A 15,372-nucleotide genomic window follows, 5' to 3' on the forward strand; every position below is an offset into this window, starting at 1 on the left:
GTAGAGAAGTACTTCAAACTCTTATGGTCGGTGTATATCTCGCACTTCTCACCATATAGATAATGTCTCCAAACCTTAAGTGCAAATACCACTGCTGCCAACTCCAGATCATGCATAGGATATCTCTACTCGTACTTCTTTCGATGTCTCGATGCATAGGCTATCACCTTTCTGGCTTGCATCAGCACACACCCTAAACCCTGTCTGGAAGCGTCACAATAAACCACAAACTTCTCATTGTCTATTGGCAGACTCAATACTGGAGTGCTGATCAGTCGCCGCTTCAATTCCTTGAAACTATTTTTTCACCTGTCTGTCAACACATACTTAGTCTTCTTTCTCGTTAATTCAGTCAACGGTGTGGCTATCCTAGAGAACCCCTCAACAAACTGCTGATAATACCCTACTAATCCCAAAAAACTCCTAACTTCCGGGACACGTGACTTACTGACAATATGACCCAGAAACGTGACTTGCGGTAGCCAAAACTCGCACTTGCTGAACTTAGCATATAACCTATGTTCTCTCAATCGCTGCAATACTAGGCGTAAATGTTGCTCATGCTCTATCTCTGACTGAGAATACACCAATATGTCGTCAATAAACACAATCACGAACTTGTCCAAGTAGTCCTTGAAAACCCTATTCATCATGTCCATAAAAGTTGCTGGGGCATTGGTTAATCCAAAGGACATAACTAGTAATTCATAGTGTCCATACCTCGTGCGGAAAGCGATCTTTGGTATGTCCTCCTCTTTAATCCTTAACTGGTGATAACCTGACCGGAGAACGATCTAAGAGAACACTGTCTTCCCCTGTAGCTGATCAAACAAGTTGTCGATCCTAGGTAGTGGGTACATGTTCTTAATGGTTAACTTATTCAGCTCCCTGTAGTCATTAAACATCCTAAGAGATCCATCCTTCTTCTTAACGAACAACACTGGAGCACCCCATGGTGAGAAACTCGGTCTGATGAACCCCAAATCCAGTAACTCCTGCAATTGAATCTTCAATTCCTTCAACTCTACCGGAGCCATTCTATAAGGTGCCCTAGATACTGGCTCCGCCCCTGGCGCAAACTCTATAAAAAACTTCATCTCCCTCTATGGCGGAAACACTGGCAAGTCTGCTGGAAATAAATCTGGAAACTCACATAACAATCTGGCCTTACTCGGTCCAACCGGCACAACCCTAGAGGTATCCACAATGTTCTCTAGAAACCCTATGCAACCTTCTTGCATCATGTCTCTAGCCTTCAGTGCCGAAATCATAGGTACCCGCGGTCCACTAACTGTCCCCACAAACACAAAGGGTACCTCCCCTTCTGGTTCAAAAGTCACCATCCTGCGCTTGCCGTCAATTGTCGCCCCATACTTTGATATCCAATCCATCCCTAGAATCATATCGAAGTCATCCATTGCTAACTAAATTAGATCAACAGACAACTCTCTACCATCTATCTCTATTGGCACTACTCTAATCCATCTCTTAGAGACTACCAGTTCCCCAGTCGGCAACAAAGTCTGAAATTCCCTAGCATACAACTCACTAGGTCTACACAGCTGATTTATCACTCTAGTAGACACAAACGAATGAGTAGCCCTCGAATCAATCGATGCAGTAAAAGAAGAACCAGCACTAGAATTTTGACGTATCACGACTGAGGGGCTAGCCTCAGCCTCAGTCTGAGTCAAGGTGAACACTCTGGAAAGAGTGAGGCTATCGCTCTGCTTTGGCTCCTCTTTCATGGATTGTGGGCAGTCCTTCTTCAAGTGATTGACACTTCCACAAATAAAGCAGGTCCGGATCCTACACTCTCGCTGATGTCGTCGCCTGCATCGAGGACAAACTGGAAATCTCCTCCAGTTGTCAACCCCGCCCTGACGGTCGCTAAAAGACCTCGTGCCCTCCTATCCAAGCTAGGAGGAACGAAAGAATATGGGGCCTTTCTCTTCTGCTCGATGGGGCCACTACCCCGACTAGATCCAGTAAAAGGAGGCGCCGCCCTCCTAGCATCGCGCCTAGCAGCGCCCTCTCTCGAAATCTGATCCTCGGCCCCCTTAGCTGTATACTATAATACTTCTCATTAAAGATGTTTCTAAACTCTTCCCAGGTCATAATTGCAACATTTCTTCTCTATGTCACTACATCCCACCAGATGCGGGCATCCTCTCTGAACATGTAGCTGGCACAAGCGACCCTCTCATTCCCTTCCACCCCCATGAAACCCAGGATAGAGGAAATCATATTCAACCACTGCTCTGCCCGCAGTGGGTTTGGTCCACCCTCGAAGGTGGGAGTGTTGCTTCCTAAACCTCTCATACAAAGGTTCCCACCTATTCTCCATAATAGGCTGAACTGCCACTGGTGCCACAACTTGCTGAACTTGCAACCCAGTGCCCTGAGGAAGGCCTTGTTGCCTCAGCTGTTGAAGTTCTTCCTCTATTCGATGCAGTCTAGCTTCCATTTCGGCAAACATCTATTGCCAATTCTGTTGTGCAGGTGGAGGGTCCTGACCCTGGTTATCATCCTCGGCCCTATTGCCGCGGAGTCTGGATGATTGTCGAGGCATCTCAACAATGTGCCTGCAATCAACGACGCTGCTCATCAGGCATGATAACAACATCCAAAACCTCCTCCCAATTCACATCAACCAACCACAACAGCAGTCCATAATACACAAATAGCATACAACACTCAAAGGGCCATGCCCTAGCATCATGCATATGTTAACTCATTCATCATGCTCTATATAAAATAATCAGGAAAACAGGGCACTCAAGCACATAATTAAGCAAATAATTCAATCATTACTAACCAACCCTGAGTCGAGCTTGCCACTGGTAGCGAGCTGTGGATGCCAAAAATCCACCAAATAAGAAATCTCTAGTCCCTGATTAGAACAGAGGGATAAAGGCCACTTAATCATGCAATTGGACTCGAGCCTGTAGGCCCTTTTTGAATACAGGAGATTGTCTCATGAGAAATGTGGATGCTCGAAATTCAACAGTTATAAAAAGGCCAAAAGCGCGTGATAGGCTCCCATAAACGCCTCATGGGTATGCCCGATATGCTACGAGCATATCGCTCCAACTGTTTTAGGGATCCATCTCGCACCCATGCATGACACGGCCTCGCGTGCCCCCGCACCACGGCCTCGCACGCCACCAAGGCCCCGCACCACGGCCTCGCGTAGCCATGCTCACACACCAGGCGGCCTTGCGCCCCAGCAGGCCCTCGGCCTCGCGCAGTCGTGCCCGCACACCAGGCGGCCTCGCGCCCCAACAGGCCCTCGGCCTCGTGCAGCCGTGCCCGCACACCAGGCGGCCTCGCGCCCCAGCAGGCCCTCGGCCTCGTGCAGCCATACCCGCACACCAGGTGGCCTCGCGCCCCAGCAGGCCCTCGGCCTCGTGCAGCCACGCCTGCACACCAGGTGGCCTCGTGCCCCAGCAGGCCCTCAGCCTCGCGCAGCCACGCCCGCAGCATCAGGTGACCATGCGAATGGGGGTACGCGTCAAAGGAGCCTCGCCTCCAAGGGCCTCGCCTCCCAAGGGCCTCGCCCCCAAGGGCCACGCATTCCTAGTGGCCTCGTGTGCCTCGCCTTGCGCACCAGCCACGTCAAAGGCCTCAACAGACATAGCCTCCACTAAAAATCCTTCGGCCATATACCAGGGGCCTCGTAGTGTGGGGGCTGCAAAGTGATGGTTTCACAAGATGAGACCCTCATCCCATTTGTAGGTGTCATGCTTCATTACACACGCAGCAGGCCCTGTTGAAGAGGCCTTAGCTCTCTTTCTAAGGTAAGTGCACCTACGGGGCACCACTCTCCCTATGAATCACATGAGATGAAGAGCAATAGGAGAGACCCAATAACTATTAGGTATAGAGCCAATAGTGGAATAGATAACTGAGTATATCGTTCATGTCAACACACTAGCTTCCCTACACTTAGTAGGACGTGGAATAGCCTTGAGCAGATACACGCCTTGGCGAGGCGAGAATACCCATCGGGTACATGGTACCCGTACGTGTACGGGTGCATGACGTACAACCATGAGGAGGACAGAAGCATGACCCAGACACCTGTATCACACAGGTAGTGGAGGTACGGATTTGTACAAAGAGTGGAGGCACTATATGCATGCCTCTGACTATGTACCAGGCTGACACTATGATCTTCTGCTCCACCACTCTTCCCATACCACTACCACCTGTGCTATTACCCTGACAGTGTACTTATGTACTATTTTGTCCCAAGGGACCACCATGTATAAGGGGCCATTAGAGCCTAGCTATAAAAGGAGCTTGACCCCTCAGAATGAGGGGTTGGAAAATTGATTGTAAGCAGAGGCTATTGAGAAATATACGAAGACTTGCTCCATCATTTATCTGTGTTTACTTTTCCTTAAAGTTTATTCTCAGTTCTTATATAAACATCACCTGACTTACCTTTGAGTTTTCTGATCTAATTTCATTGACGAGATTTCACCGTCAACACGAGCGTACATGTTCGATCAATCTCCAGGAACCGTAAACCTTGGCTCGCTCTAATACCATGTTTTAACACCCTACTTCCTTAGAGTCGTTACTAAGTGAGTTTAAAACGTGCAATTAACTCACTAATCGAGGTTTTAGGTTAAAAGTGTAGCTAAACTGTATAAAAGATATATAATTTAAAAATGTAATCATTCATTGAAAATTTTAAAGTGTTATACATTTGGGATCCCAATATATTGTTTAGATATATTTACAACTCAAAATATGATTATAGTTGACTAGACGACAAAATTAGGTTTAATACATATCATCTCCCAAAAATACCCCTGGCCGTGGCAGCCAGGTAGGCCAAACATGTACACACCACTTCAAGCTCTCCGTACTCATGGTTGATCGACCTTTCCCTTGCCTTTACCTGCACCATAGAGCACCCGTGAGTCGAAGCCCAGCAAGAAAACTCCACACAAGCAATCAACATATTCATAACTATCAATCAGCACATAACAAAGGCGCCAACAGGTTAAACACATAACGACCATGCCGTCCCAGGTCTTTACCAGGCCCTGGGTTCGCGGTCTACACCGTGAGGATATCCTAGGCCTCCGAGAAGGGTCTCACCCTAGCGACTTGCACTCTGCGTGCTTAACGCTGCTCTCGGCCCCTTGTCGTACTTAGCCTTGCTGTTCTCGGCCCTTGCCGTTCTCGACCTTCACCGTTCCCGGGCCTTGCCGTACATTTACAAATATGCAACACATAGCATAAACTCAACAAATACTTAAACAAATAAAAACATAATTAATAGGGCTATGCCCTGCAACACAATCACATAGGGCCATGCCCTAAAATACAAACTATAGGGCCATGCCCTACTTTACGGGTACAATAGTTTTCTTACCTGTGTCCTAAGCTTTCCGAGAACTAGTATCCTGAGCAGAGTCCCCTAGTCCGAGACTCGCTGAAAACCTAGTCACAACGTATCAACAACATCCATCCATCAAGTTCTAATCCATTAAACAACTTTGGGTTATAATTCTAGTCTCCGAGACCTTGAATTCTACCAATCCGGGTGATAAAATCCATCCCGAGCCTTAACTTTTGGATTTCCAAGCCAAACACCTCCTCGGGGTCCAATATCCCGCTAAGTGTCGCAGCCCTAAGGCCCTGTGCCGCGGCCCGCCTCAATCAGAGGCCCAGCCTCCCCGTTCTACAGAGGCGCACTACGGCCCAACGAAAGGGGCGTCGCAGCCTGCCCTTCATCCTGGCCTCCCTTCAGCTTTGGAGGGCCACGACTCACAAGGAACAATGTCACAGCCCGACCCTTCGAACCGAGAAAAATCCCCCATTTTCACAACAAAAACCCAGCCAATTTAAGACACAATCAATCCCACAACTCATTTTAATCATCACAATAGTTCTACTATGTTCCCAACAACATTACCCAATAGAAACGAATCCCATCACACACCCAAACAACCAAGAGTAATTCACAACTTAACTCACATGAATAAACTTGTATTTCTAACCAAAACTCAGCATAATTTAATTGATCACCTAGTTTTAGAGCTGACCTTTGAACCTAATTAAGTCTCTGAATTATTCCCCTGAGTTCCAAGCTACAAGCCTCCCAAGCTCTAGCGTTGAGTTCCTTCTTTGACCCTAAAGAAGATTAGCTCTTCTTCTCCTTCCTTTCCCAGCCTCTGGTTTTCTCTAGACTTCCAATAGAAAATTTAGGTATATGCCTAAGTGAGAAATGTGAAGGACTTCACCTCAGCCAAGTCTATCCACCCGTAAGGTCAAATTACCCTCTTTTCCCCTTAAACCTATCCTTAGCCCTTAAGTAATCCCAAGGGAAATTTAGTTATTTACTAAATTCTGTTAAGTCCCCGAGTATTCTTATAAATCCCTGTTTAATCCCAACATGTCTCAATCATTACTAAATTACTACCCGTTACTCAATAATTCCCAAACACATATAATATTCCCAAAATACCCCTAGACTCCTCCTGAGCCGGGTATTCGACCCCGTTGTGACTTTCGAGCTAAATCGCTCCCTAGGACTGTCTCGGATCGTGAATCACAAATATATCACCACTTACACATGGTAAAGATCACAAAATACACAAATATTGCATTTAGCCCCTTAATGGGCTAAAATTACAAACATGCCCCTAATAACCAAATGGGGCCCACATGCATATTTAATTCACCTAAACATGCATTTCTAATCACATACTCATCAAATTCTCATATTAATATAATAAACCACTTATTGCCCGCTAATCAAAGCCCTAAGCCTTATTAGCAAATTTGGGATGCTACACGTGTTCTCTATTCTAGCATTCAAATAAGGCATATATATGTCAACTAAGTAGTTAAACACATCAATGGTTACAAACCCTGAGTTAAGCTTATCTATAGCGACGAGTGTACATGCCCAACCACTCTTTAGGAAGCCTTAGACCTAGACCGCTCTAATACCAAGTTTTAACGCCCTACTAATCAGGACCGTTACACGGTGTAATTAAAATATTTCCTAACTCCCTAAACGATTTATTTGGACATAAAACGTGTAATTAAAAATAACTCAAGGATTAGGTATTAAAAATTCCTGTCTGAATATAATCACTATAAAGGTTTAACTCTGAACACGTGATCCCAAAAGAGTTTATTATCTGATACATAAGCAACATAGATACAAAAACGTAGAGCTAGGCTGCAAAATCAGGGTTTAATGCTACTTCTAGTAAGCAATCCCGATTGTGGCGGTCGAGCAGGCCGCATATGTACACTCCGCTCTTGAAGCCCTCCGACTCTAGGATGGCCCAAATTTTCCTTTCCCTTACCTGTACCACTAAAATTTGTGAGCTAAGGCTTAGCAATAAAACATTAACAAAATCATAAAAAGTTTTTCAACAAATTACTGATAATAAATAGAACTCTTGATACTCAAGCATGCATTTAGTCAATCTAAGCTGCCACTGAGCCACATGGAATCCTGTCTCACCATTTCCTTTGGAAACATCTATGGAGCTGGTCAAGCCTGGAGCATGCTCCATGTTCTGAGCGGCTATACATTCATGTAAGCGTATATCATGCTTCTGTAGGAAATACATATTGATGGATCTTTATTTATTTTCATGTAATTTACATATTATCAAACAAACATGCAAATTTATAGAACATGCTCCTATGAAATTTATACAAAACAGAGTGAAGTAAAGAAACTTACATTACGCAGAGGAACTGGAACAACTCCTACCTACAATCACTCTAACCCTTGATTCATTTCTATAGCAGAGTATTATCAAGAGATTTAAAAAGATCAGCAATACATTCTTCCTCAACAAGCCTTTGAACAACCTAGAACTAGTGTGGGCTGGTTCTCAATACCTGAGATAGAGATCTATAAGAGAAGAAGAGATAGTGGCTAAGAAAGGATTAGATTGTCTAGGTTTTCACCTATCCAATGAATCAACTGAGACTCACTTGTTAAAACCCTAGATATCATATTCCTTATATAGGCAACTTAATGGGCTTTATTTAAATTTAAATTTAAATTAATTAAAATAATAAACAAATAGATAAAGCCTTGGGCTCTAACAAATGGACTTGGGCCCAATCTCTTTGTTTTGAATTTAAATCCAAATTAGGCCTCAATTCAAAACCTTTTATTTATTTATTTTTTAATTAATTAATTACATCCTAATTCAAATTAACTAATTACAATTTGAAACTTGATTTAATATTATTTATTTATATTGACACCAATTTATCAATATAAATAACTTTACCCAAAGATTCTCTTTTATTCACTCATATGTCTGTAAATTTTCTAAATTAACCTAGTCAACTTTAAAAATCCTAATTGATAATTAAACCATTTAATTGAGACATTCTAGATGATTTACTCAAAGGTGATGCGGGGACCATGGATCCATGAAATCAAGCACCAATAAGTTACCATGAATTTAATTATGAATACTTTTCCTACCTTATTAATTCCTTGTTACTCCACTATAGACTCAGAATAGAACTCTTGAATTCATAGATTGTATTTTCCAAACCATAAATATGTTATCGATTGTTATAACCATTACAGTCAGTCAATCCTCTATTGATGACTTACTAACGAGCTGGGGGCAAATTATAGTTTTACCCCTCATCAGTATTTTATCATTAACTCCCACTAAGTTCCTTATACATGATATTTCTGTGAACTTAATCACAAAAATGAGATCTCAATCATTTAACCTTTTGAACAAAGCAATTAAGGAAATTATCTTTTCACCTTTCATGAAGACGTTATACATTTCATATCTATGAATAATACATCCACTCAATTACATTAATAAATCTCCTAGATATAAGTATGGGCTAGACAGTAGGGTAAGCTTGTAACAAACAAGTAAAAAGATTTAAATAATATAATTAGAAGAATATTATCACTCAAAATTAAGATCGACTTAACGTATGGTCAACGTTGTGACATTGAATAGATTCAATAACAACGATACTTATTTATCAATCAATAATCAATATCGATCCTATTCTGATGTAACCAAATACTTCCGATCTTATTTACTTGGTCAATGCCTTGGACAAGACATCACACCTTGAATGAGTAAGTAGATCATATCGTAGAATACTTAATCAGTGAAAATCCAATGCACTGATCTAATCGTAGGACTCATTCTTTTAACATACAATTACAACTATAATCCATTGTGACATAGTCACTACAATTGTATTTATCCATATGTTTAAGATTTTATAAATGTTTGTATTATTTCAATAATCATGTAATAAAATAAGCAATCAACACGGTTGTCAAATTAAATGATTTCTACTACTTTTATTTGCAATATAAACACGCGTTACATGTCTGACTTGGTTTTATAAGGGCACAAAACTCAACAAACTCCCACTTGCCCTTTTAATATAAATGGGACATGTTTCTCAAAACCATTCATTCTACATGCTTCACAATTATGCTCTCTGCTTATATCTTTGTAAAGAGATATGAAAGATTTCCTTCCAATGCTATGTTCATCACCTTCACATCATGCCTTTGCCACACATCCTCGATAATGCAGTGCTTTCTCTCTATATGCTTTTCTCTTTTGTGTCTTCGAGGTTCTTTCGAAATTTCTATTGCCTCATTACTGTCACTATAAAAAATGAGTGATTTATCTATTTCTAGAATAACACCGACATCCGTATAACTTCCTCAGCATGAGTATTTCCTTAGCCACCATAAACGGAACTATGTACTCATCCTCAAAGGTGGATTCTGAAATGGAAGATAGCCTAACACTCTCCAAATCATAGCTACTGAGACGGTAGACAACCTATCACTTCTCCAAATCATAGCTCCACCCCCAAGAGTAAACACATTTTTCAAAAGTAGACTTCCCGTCATCAACATCAGTCTAAAATCTGAATATGTGTAGACTAACAGGTTCAAAGATCCACTTGAAAAGACTAACATATAGTCTCTAGTCCAGCAAAGATACCGACCACCATCAATTATTCATTTCCAAGGTTTAATTACACTTTCTCACCACTCCCACTACATAGCAGATCTATAGTCACAACACACAACCTTGCATGCATTAGACCTCTAATTGCAATGGCATAAGGAACTCATTACATCTTTTCTTTCTCTTGAGGAGTCTGTGCAGAGTGCTGCTTATAAAAATAAATTCCATGTCAAGACTCTAAACATCCTTTCTCAGAATTTGTTACAAAGTAACGACCAAGCACCTCATTTAAGTAGGCCGCTTGAAGTAGAGCCAAAATTCAGTTATTTCTATCCCTGATGATCTAGATGCCAAGAACACAACTTGCTACAATGAAATGTGGAATTTCGTAATGCCAGTTCTTTATGTTTGATAATTTCTTGACATTGGTTCCCATGAATAAGATATCATCTACATAAGGGATTAAGAACACCACAATGTTTTTTCCCTATGATGTTAAACACAAGGATTAACTACATTTTGTTTAAGAAAAAGCATGTCTTATTGTTTCCATTTAACCTTAATATCCAAGAGTGCGAAGCTTATTTAAGTCCATAGATTTCCATTAATGGTCTCATCAAGATAACCATTAAAAATGCTTCTTTGATGTCCATTTTACTTATCTCTTAATCAAGAGTTGTGGCTATAGATAAGAGTATACTAAATGAATTTTAACATGGCTACTGGAGAAAAAGTTTTCTTTTAGTCAACTTTCTCTCTCTACAACGAGTCGAGCCTTAAATGTCTCTACCTTTCCATCAACTCCCCTTTTCCTCTTATAGATCAACTTGCACCCCATAGGCCTAAATTCCAATGGCGCATCTATAAGATCTCATACAAATTTATAGTTCTTAGACTCAATTTCCTGATACTTGGCTTCAAGTCAAAGATCCCTTTCAGACTTACCCATTGCCGGTTTAAAGGCCAATAGATCATTGTTACTTGTGTTCACAACCAGCTTATGGGTTTCACTATCCATATCATAGGTACTAGGTTCCGAGAAACCCATCCACTATGACGAGGCACTGTAACCTTTTGACTTTGATTAGTGGTTTCTAAATCTACCTTATTTTCATCGACTTGCGTCGGTAAGGATGGAACAAATTTTTATCGTTTTTCCATCTACTATTTTGCTACGAGTCTTGAAATTCATTATGTAGTCGTTATCCAAAAAAGTAGCATTTGTATAGCCAGACCCTTTCTTGTCTACTGGACTATAAAACAAGCCACCCTGAGTACCTTTAGGATTGCCAACAAACAAACAAACCTCAATTCTTTGTTCTAGCTTCCCTACCTTTTTCCTCATGACATAAACGAGACACCCCCAAATTCCATAATGACGTAAACTAGGTTCATGACCATTCCATAATTCTAGTGGTGTCTTGGAGACAAATTTGAGATGGCACAACATTTAAAAAATGTGACATGCGGTCTAGGTAGTATGTCTCAAGAACATATAGAACATATCTGGGTAAGAAGTTAGTAGAGTTGAATAACTTATCATAGAACACATATTTTCATAGACTCTCGATTGACGTCACTCAACAACAATGTTTAGTTGTGGAGTCCCTGGGGCAGTTTCTTTACACCTTTAACGCTTCGCCTTATTTGGTTTTAAAGCCATAGCAATGAATTCTTTGAACTTCTTAACAAATTCTCATAATTCCTATGCCTTAGGTACTTACACGTGTCTCTAGAGCAATCGTCAATGAATGTGATGAAATACTCATAACCACTCCTCGCTCGAACATTCATTTATCCCCAGACATTTGAACATAGTAGCCCTAGTGGTTCTTTGGCCCTTTCTCATATCATAGAGAATGGACGCTTTGTCATTCTACCCTTGAGGCTAGACTCACAAACAGGTAGGTCACCCTAGGTGAGCTCCCTCAAAGGCCCAGACTTTGTTAGTCTTTGAATCCCATCATAGCAAATATGACCAAAGCGAAGATTCCAAAGGTACGTCATTTCCAACATTATTGACCTTTTGTTGTTTAACAGTCCTAGATTTAGCAATCATAAACAACACATTATTTAGAACATAGGGTTTGTTTAGTTGCAATAGGTATAGCCCATTTTTCATACATCCACCCCACAATTCTCATCCATTTAATGAAATGGGATTTTATTACTTGTGAAAGTAACTACAAATTGTTGTTGATGTAATAAGAAGAATTGAAATTAAAATTTCCATTGAAAATTGGAATAAAATAAACATTGTCCTCAAACAATTCATTTATTTCAAAAATTCATTCAAGCTTATCCTTTTTCCTTGTTTGATAGGAACAACCCTTGATGGATTACAAGCTTTGGCTTTTTATCCTTCATGTCTTTCCCAATGCTAAAAAGGTGAAAGAAAAATAACTTGCATGTTTACTAGATCTTGATTCAGCGATGCAAAACCGAAGTATCATCCTCTAAAATCAAATGCATCCATGAAATTTTTTATTATCTTGGGTTCCATATGCCTCGAGTGCCTGGAAATCTTGTTCCAATTCCCAGTCTCCTTGCAGTTGGAAACACTCCCCTTTAGTGTACTTATAATCAGGTATTGCTCCAAGTTACTTTGCAGCATTTGGTGCCATCCCAGTAGACTTCTTATTCTTTTTGTTTGAATTTCTTCCTCCTTTGCTCTTCGAAGAAGAAGCTTAAGGAAACTTCTCCTTGAGCATGTCTAGTTGTATTAACTTCTTTCTTTTGCTTGGTCCATCATCAAAAATCTTCTTTAAAAGATTTGATGATCATTACATAGGAAAAATAGGATTATCTTTGATTATCACAAAGTCGATGTTGTCCATAATCAAGACCATGTTGATGTTGGACAAACACTTCGCGAGGTTCTCACCATAGAGAAACTTTTTAGAGATTGGAGAGAGTATGGGGTGGGAAGCCTAGAGCTATGATTTTCAACTAAGTAGAAACCAACGCATTGCTTGACTAACATTTATTCATTAAATTTTTAGAAATAGCATAAATACAAAATGTTTTGAGATAAGCAAACTACTAATACACTTATCTTCTATTTCATAGGTACTTTCACTAGCCATGAACCCATGTGTCCTGGTAGGAAAGAGTCATAAATATTCACTTGGTTAAATAGAGAAACATTTCAATTAGTAAAATGTCATAGGATTTTATTGACTACCTATCCATCCGATCAAAGTAACGAAAACTCTTGTGTCCCCCGGTAGGCGAGAGTTACACCTATTTCTTACTTTATGAGTTTGACCCACAGTTTCGATTATTATAGACTTAATTCCTATAGTAACCGTAGTGATGAGTCTATAGAAGGTCCATCTATAACAATCTATCCTAAGAAATTCAACGATGTTAAGAAGTCCAGTGAACACCTTCCGTATGGAGACGAAATCAAAGCGCCATGAGAGCCCAATGAACTCTAGCCGTGTTAAATCAACGGTGGAGATTGAATTTAATTTTTTAAAAAACTTATTATAAAATATTTTATTATTTTATTATTTTTGAAAATCATTAACTTAGGTTTGCCAAATTATTAAAGTAATTAATATACTTGTAACATCCTGTGTTTTGAACACCCGTTAGTAGTCGGTTAGAGTTGGTGAAGAATTATGTAGAATATTACTTTGATAAATGATATTATAATAATTTGTGATGATTCTTGAATTTTTATAGTCACTGTAATGATCCGGTAACGGATCTAGCTTTATGCAAAGAAAGATTTGGTCTCAGACCATGGAATAAACCCTAGTGGGAGAAAAATCTCGGATTAAATAAAATAGAAAATACTATGTCATAAAAATATTAATTTTGTCTAGCAACTAGGAGTTTATAGTCGAGCCAATAATTTTAAGAAAAATTGATTGAGGTTTGAATTCCAATCAATCGGGCTTAAGAATGAGCATTTATTGCTTGGGCTTTTAAGGGCATTATGTCAATTTGATAAAATTACCAAAATTATGTGATATGTCACACATTTTATTTTTGGGTCACATTTAATTTACATAATTATGCTTGGAGATATTTAAAAACTATATGGTAAAATTTTAGGGAATTTTAGATAAGTAAAATTATTAAAGGGCCCTAGAGTGTCTAAGGCGAGAGGTAAAAATGAGCAAGGGCATAAAGGTCTTTTCCAAGGGAGTAGAGAGAGAAGGGGGGCGGCAAGGCTATGCCTAGAGCTCTCAAGTGCCTAGGACATCTATCCTAGGGAAGAGTAAGAGCCTTACCCCACTCATTGGCTAAACCCTAATCATTTCTCTCTTACACTTCTAATTAGTTTTTTTTTTAATTCTTTTTCCGTCAAGAAAAATACTCTCTTCCATTTCCTCTCCCTAAAACTGAAACCCTAAGTCTCTCTACCCTCCACTTTTGGAATTCTTTCTCTCCATTCCCTGTCATGAAAGGACTGCTTTGAAGCTAGGGCGCCAATCCTATGCAAAGACCAAGCCCAAGGTAAGTGAAATCCTCTCTTGTGATTCATTCTTCCCTTTCTCATTGAAACCTGAAACCCTAGCGTTCCTTGTGCATACATGTGATCTAAAATACATGCATGGTCTTGTTGTTGTGTTCTAGGATTCAAGAAAAGCCTTACTAGTCAGGTCTCCATGTTGAGCACAGTCATCTACATGCATGCATGTTTAGAAGGAAATTTTTGAAAGAGATAAACCCTAGAGCAAACTCTTTTTAAGAATCCCTCTCATTTTATTTTTCTAGCTCTATAATCTGATTCTTAGTGTTTATGGAAAGGGATTTAAGTATGTGAAGTGTTGAGAAGTGGTCCAGTAGCCTAAGAGCTCAACCACCCCAAAGGCTTGAACATAAAGAGGTAAAAATCTTGATTCTTACCATAATATTTTAATGGCTTTAACAAATCTAAATTTGATTGTTATTTTGCGATTTAAATTAGTTATTAAGGTTGTAATAAGATTATTTATTTGGCTGGTGATGCATGCATGTGGTTTATGTGGTGTTTGGTAGCTTGGAATCCAACGTTCCATAGGATTTATTGATGCATGGTTGCTGCAAAAAAATTACAGTGGCTTCCAAAGGACCAAATCATACCTAAACGACCTAAATATTCAATGAAAGTTTTTGTAATGCATTATTTGGAAAGATTACATGATTTTAATATCTTAAACCACAGAAAAACATTTTATATATCTCAATTTATGAGCTTTTGGGAATCTAGTGCAAGTTGGATTAGGATTTGGCAGTTCCAACCTTAAAACTTTGAACAGTTAGTTGAATCGGTAAAAGGTGTTATGTTTGGCTACATTTTTTGCTGAATATTCATGACATATTTAATATTGTAGTCCTGAAACAGGTTTTAAAAATTTATTGTAGTTTCGAAGTTATGATTTTTCAAAGTTGGGGGTTC

This window comes from Humulus lupulus, chromosome X, assembly GCF_963169125.1.
Source record: "Humulus lupulus chromosome X, drHumLupu1.1, whole genome shotgun sequence".
Taxonomy (NCBI): Eukaryota; Viridiplantae; Streptophyta; class Magnoliopsida; order Rosales; family Cannabaceae; genus Humulus; species Humulus lupulus.